General features: G+C 47.2%; 1 long non-coding RNA gene across 2 annotated transcripts in view; it reads left to right on the top strand.

Annotated features, from left to right (window-relative positions):
- Positions 1-3,730: 3,730 nt before the first annotated feature.
- LOC125318954 overlaps positions 3,731-6,000 on the top strand; it is a 77,516-nt gene continuing 75,246 nt past the window's right edge. Inside the window, exon 1 of one of the 2 annotated variants that reach the window (XR_007200547.1) lies at positions 3,731-4,193. This is a non-coding gene — a long non-coding RNA (uncharacterized LOC125318954). Of the gene's footprint in view, positions 4,194-4,622; positions 4,826-6,000 lie in introns of those variants that run through there. The other variant, XR_007200546.1, reaches the window with a different exon arrangement.

Below are 6,000 nucleotides of genomic sequence, written 5' to 3'. Positions count from 1 at the left end.
TGGTGAAGACCATTCTAAGAAAGAAGACTGATTCTAGGACATGTGTTTAGTTTACAAGCAGCACTGATCATGAACCTGCTACACAGATGGCAAGGGAAATACTTTAAAGCACAGTAGATGAAGTAGGAGAGTTTTACTAAAAGGTTGTGTTTCCATGGAATTGACACTCAAGCCTTACTTTGCTCCTGCTAGATGGTTGCTGGCATGATCATGTTCATTGAGTAGAGACCAGAAATAGTTGGTATTGACGAAAGTGATGTGAAGAAAAATCTCGTTTTCTTGTCCTGATGATTGGAGATTTTGTAACTCTGAAAAAAACGAGTTTGGAATGCTTGTAACACCATCAGATTGAAACTGCCTGTTTCCTTAAAATGTTGTCCATTTTTTTTTAACATTTTATGACTGAACATAATTCTCAGCTATTCTTTTCCAAAGAAGGAGAAAAAGGCTCTTGATGGTCCTATTAATAGAAGGATGATAATTTAACCTGGGAGGAGAGATGTAACGTGAGGAAATTGGTTGTTGTTATAGGCAACTGTTATGCATTCCCAACGACTTTATCTGAAGTCTCCCTCTTCGAGGGAGAACTTGTTCTAGGGGAGCTGATCAGCTGCCTCCTGGCTTTTGCAGCTTGGCTGGAGACAGCCTTAGTACTTCCATTTGCTTAGATGCTGGATTATATGCAGGATTGTAACATTTCCTTACCCTTGCAGAGGTCTGGCCACACTTCTCCCACTACCACCATGAGCAGTTCCTTCCCACTGCCAGCTCATTTCCTTTGCTCTTCTGAATCCCATGTCAAATATTTTAATCTCCTCTCCAGCTCTGAGGTTCTCTGGTGTAAATTTTAGTGCTCACTGGCTAATGAATGCCTCTAAGCAGATGTTAAAACTAAATTAATAGTTTTAACTAGAACTGCATTTTTACTCCATAGCTCTGCCCATTTTTCTTTTGTCTCTGATGTCCATTGGGGAATGTTGCAGAGATTTGACAGAGGTTGAGGATATGAAAATACCGTCATTGCACCATGTTGATGTTCAGTGTACATAGCAAATTGAGGCAAGAGGACTCCCTGAAATTAGGATAACTTTCCAGCTGCTTGCACTCCATTTTGCACAGTTCATAAGGGCTGTTTAACACAGATTTCTCATTAGCACAATATTCTTGCATGTTAATGTTTTATAGGGCATTTTTTTTTTTTGCTGCTATTATGGGCAATAAATGGTTTCCCTATAAGAAAATTCTTTCTTGATAAATGTGCTTATGAAACGGTTTTAACTCCTTACTGCTACTCAGAAATGTCATGTGCTATCCTAACTCTATCTTTGATTGTTTGCATTCATCTGTGAACATCAAAGAGCCCACACTGTTATTCTTCCTCAACCAGCTGTTGGCTTTATTATGCCAAATTCTGGTTTCCATAGACTGAAGCCATTCTTTTGATTATAAATGGATTAAAATTTGCTTTGTCACCTTACTGACTCCTAGAAGGGATTTTGCATATAGAGAAAAAACCCATAATTTTCTCAGAAGTAGTTTCTACAAACTACCTTGACACAGGTGAAAGATCTCTGCACCCACCATTCAGATTTCCCTAGACAATAAACAAGGGTGTAGTCCAGGCTGGAGAGTGGAGAAAGCACCATTTAAGATGATGACCTGCATGTTCTCAGAGCTGTAAGCACACCTGGGTAGCAACTGAAACAAGGAGCTAGACCAGAAAAACACTGGAGTGGAAGAGCTTTTGCCTGATCTGGTCTCAGATGGACAGGGAAGCACATGGTGTGGCAGATTAGATGTGCAGACACAGGATGGTGCTTAACAAGTTCTGGTGGAAGCAAAGGGAGAGATGATTTACCAGCATGTAAAATAAATGGATGGTGCATTGAGATGTATCAGTAGGAGTACTGAGTCACAGCTCATCATCTGAAAAACTGGAAATTTTCAGTACTACAGCAACCCATTAGTTTGGGAATGAGGGGACAGTGATAAGTAATGCTTTCTGGAGCATATTATAAGAGAAGTGAGTTTTATCTTCTGTGTGTTTCCATCATATAAGTTTTCCTGTCAGATTTGGGAGAACAATATTTCACTTGGCTTTCAGTTTGTCTCTGAATCATTGTTACAATGGAATTTATTCTTCCAAGCCTGAATTGCTGAAGAAAAAAAAAGGCAGAGCTGTTTGGGAGGTGGGTGTTATAGAGGAGAGGAGACGAAAAAAAAGGGTCTGTGCATGACTGATCTAATTTTCTGCATCTCACACACTCAAGGCAAGTACGATAGTGTCTGATTAATAGTCATTATTAAGTGACCAAAGGCTTATTTTCTGGGTTTGAAAATCAGAATCGAGAGAGCATTTCTCCTGTGATGGGCTAGATTCAACAGCAGCGTTGTGTAAGACCTGAAAGGAGCAATGACTTTTTTTGCAGAGGGAACAGTGTGCACCGGCCATGCTTCACTGAAAAAGACAAGAACTTTCTGCCAGCATTTAATACATTTGTAACAGTTATAGGAAAGACACCTGTAGACAAAACATTATGTTTATGAAGGGCTTAGTGGAAAATGAACTCTTCTACACTAGAGGCATGTCAATGTGGTTTCTATTGCTGAGGTACTGTTTGAAGAGACACAGTCCTTGAAGTCATGGGCAGACCTTACCGTAGGTAACTGTGGAATTTCAGTATGACATGCACCAGTTGGTAACTCTTGGCATATTGATAGTTATATTTAATCAAAATTTAAGCAAGGAGGTAAAACTGAAAAACCTAATATTTTTGTCTCATGTACCACAAGCTCAAATAGAAAGAGGATAAACATACAATCTGGAGATAAAATATTATTCATTACTTAGCAGCTGTAAAAGCTTGCTCTGCATGTTTAACAAATGCTTTTTTAAGCAGAGCTACGGCACAACAATTTTCAGTGTTCACGTTGTCTTCTGAATTATTGCACCAATGTGCCACTAGGTTGTTAAGTTTTGAAGAGAAAGACCAGGAATGTTTTCTTGGTTGGAGAAGATTAAAAAAGCATTTTCTACATGCCTGTATCAATTTTTATCCTCATCTCTTACGGGTTCATTGATACTTTTTTTGGTGTAACTTTTGCTTGATTTTGATATTTTTACATTAGGAATGGCTGCAGCAGATATGTTTAGGTATAATTGCTGTTTATTAATCCAGTGAAATTAAATTGTCCAAACTTCTCTCAGATAAGTACCTGTCTATGCTGCCATCAAAATATGTCTCATATATTTGCTACTTTTACGGATTTCTGGTTTACTACTCATTAAATATTCAGGTAGTCTGGCGTCTTACTTATGAGATGTAAGAAGAGGAACTGAAAATAGCCCTAATTCTGCCAAAGACTAGACAAAGACAAGTGATTTTATTTTTGCACCTTACATCTTAATATGACTAGACTACAGCATGATATCATAGTCTGTAACATGACTGTATGGATTTCTGGCTTACCTTGAAAAGGTTGGGTCCCAAAATATTAGGATTAGAATAAAACATTTGGGAAAGATAAAGATTGTTTTAAACGAAGTGGAATCTATTGCTGTGAAAAGAATGAATGTCATATATTTTTATTATACAAATTTGAAAATGGTATCAGTCGGTGTGACGCTGCATCAACGCACTCAACTCCTCCCAACCCTCTTTTTAACTTGGTAGGGCACACTTTTAATGTCAACATCACCCACTTGACCAAAAAGATACAAACTCAAGAATTTAAATATCTCATATGTTTCCAAAATGCAAATACCTAAGGCAAAAGACAGAGAAGGAGAGAAGTGTTCATAAGGATGGGCTGTTCTTCCATCAGTGCGAGAGCTCAGACAGCATGTGCACAACCTCAAGTTCAGCTGCAGTTTTAGTTACAACACAGACATCTTCCCAACACTTTTCTGTATTTACCTGCTGCTTTTTTCGAATTTTTTAAGCATCGCAACCCAAATTTTTAAGAGCCGACCGCCTCCAGCTAGGTCATCTCTCACCGCCAGCTGTCAGAGACCCATCAACAACTGGGCTTCCAGCACGTTCCTGAACACGTAAATTATTTGCAGCGGCCAAGACTCCTCGTTTGTTTGGGCGGCAGAGCGGGGAGGCACTCGGAGCTCCTCCAGCGCCTGGCAAACGCCTCCCCGCCGCGGGGGCGGCGAACATCCCGGCGCTCGGGGGCTGCGGGCACAGGTGGGACGCGGCCCCGCTGTAGCAGCGCGGCCACCGCGGGAGCGTCACCGCCGCCTCCTCCCTTCCCCCGCAGAGCCCCAGCCCGAGCCCGCGGGCGGCTCCAGCGGGAGCCGCAGAGCCCCGCACTGGCGGAGGCCGCTGCGGTGAGCGGGGCCGGAGCGGGGGCGGTCCGGCGGGGGCGGCTCCGGCGGGGCCGGGGCGCGGACAGGTGGGTGGCGGGCGGTGCGAGCGCGGCGGCGGCGGCGGGGGCGGGCCGGCCGTGGGCAGGCGGCGGCGCGGATGCCGAGCCCCCCGCACGGCGGCGGCGGCGGTGGGAGCCCCGGCCCCGCGATAAAAAGGGAAGGGGCCGGAGGTGCGCGCTGCGGGTCCGTCCGGGTGCCGTGCGGCAGAACGTGCCTGGAAGGGATAGAGGCAGGATAAGCCGGCGGAGGGAGCGGGAGGCTGTGCCCAGCGATGAGCCGCCTCCCTCGCTCCCGCCCGCCCTCCCGCAGGAATCCCTGGCGGGCGGCGCGGCGGCACCCGGGACGCGCGGCTCCCCTCGGCTGCGCGGAGGCAGCGGCACGGAGCGAGCGAGCCGCGCTGGCGAGGAGGAGCCGCCGCCTCATCCTGCGGCACCGGCCCGGCCAGCGCAGGTGGGTGGGCAGCGCCCGCTCCCCGCCGCGGCTGTAGCGGTGATCCCCTGCCCAGGCTCCGTCCCGGCGGAGCCACCGCCGCCGGTGTGCGGCTGGGGTGGGGGGCGGCTTGGGGGCCGTGAGTGCGAGGGGCTCCGCGGGGCTGAGGGATGGCTCGGGGTGCCGCGGGGGCCGCGGGCAGCGGGGCGGTGCCCGGCGCACCTGAGCGGCCGCAGCCGGGCTGGGATGGTGGCCGCGTCCCGGGGGGCTCCCGCGGCCGGGGGAGCCTCCCCTGTCCGGGAGTGGCCGGCGCCTGTGGGAAGGCGAGAGGGTTGCCTGGACGTGTGCTTCGGGACGTGGGCAGCCTCGCCAGCGCTCGGAAATTTTATTTCTTTATTATATCATCTTCGGGTTTTTTGGTTTTTTTTTCTAAGACCAACTTGTTCTTGGAAATCGCGTTTGATTTCGGTTTCTGTTCCAGTGTGAGGTTTCTGGTGGCGGCTGCGGTGCCGCTGCCGTAGGGCAGCGCAGAGGTGCGGGTGCCCGAAGCCTCCCGGGGCGCGGGGACCCGAGTTTGTTTCTGCCCGCTCCTGACTCCGGAGCCTTTTTCCAGGGAGACGCGTAGTGGGAGCATTCGGGCGCCCGCTTCCAGGGATGGTATGGGCAATTGTTAACTGGAAGAAAGGAGAAGGCATGTGCGTGCGAAAGCCAGGTTTCCCCCCGGAGCTTGTACTCCGAAACTTCGCTATTCGGTGAAACCCGTGTTCTGAACACCGAGAAGCTTTGGTTTTTCCAGGAAGGCATGAATTTTCTGTGGGTTTTTTCACATTTTCAGGGAAGGATTAACGTGAGGGCTCTGGGTACTGTGTGTTTAGGTCTTATTTTGTTGTAAACGGTTAATTTGGCAGGATCTGTGGCATATTGCTCAAAGTGCAGTAAGCCTGGAATAAATCGAGTGGTTTTCATTGTATAAAAAAGTTCAAGATAGCTGCTAGTTCTATGAGATGATCTACCAAATACTAGCAATTTTTAATTGTATACACTTCTTTATAGCCTACATCAGGTAACTAAGCTGAGCATGGAAATTATGTTTCTGTACAATTATATTCATTTTTCAGATGGAAGAACAAATCAAATTGGGGGTTTTTGTATTTACCAAGTAATTAGGGGCAGATGGTTTTGCGTTGCCGCTTCAG

The sequence above is a fragment of the Corvus hawaiiensis genome, chromosome 2 (genome assembly GCF_020740725.1).
Source record: "Corvus hawaiiensis isolate bCorHaw1 chromosome 2, bCorHaw1.pri.cur, whole genome shotgun sequence".
Taxonomy (NCBI): domain Eukaryota; kingdom Metazoa; phylum Chordata; class Aves; order Passeriformes; family Corvidae; genus Corvus; species Corvus hawaiiensis.
This window is presented reverse-complemented; position numbering and strand designations above follow the sequence as displayed.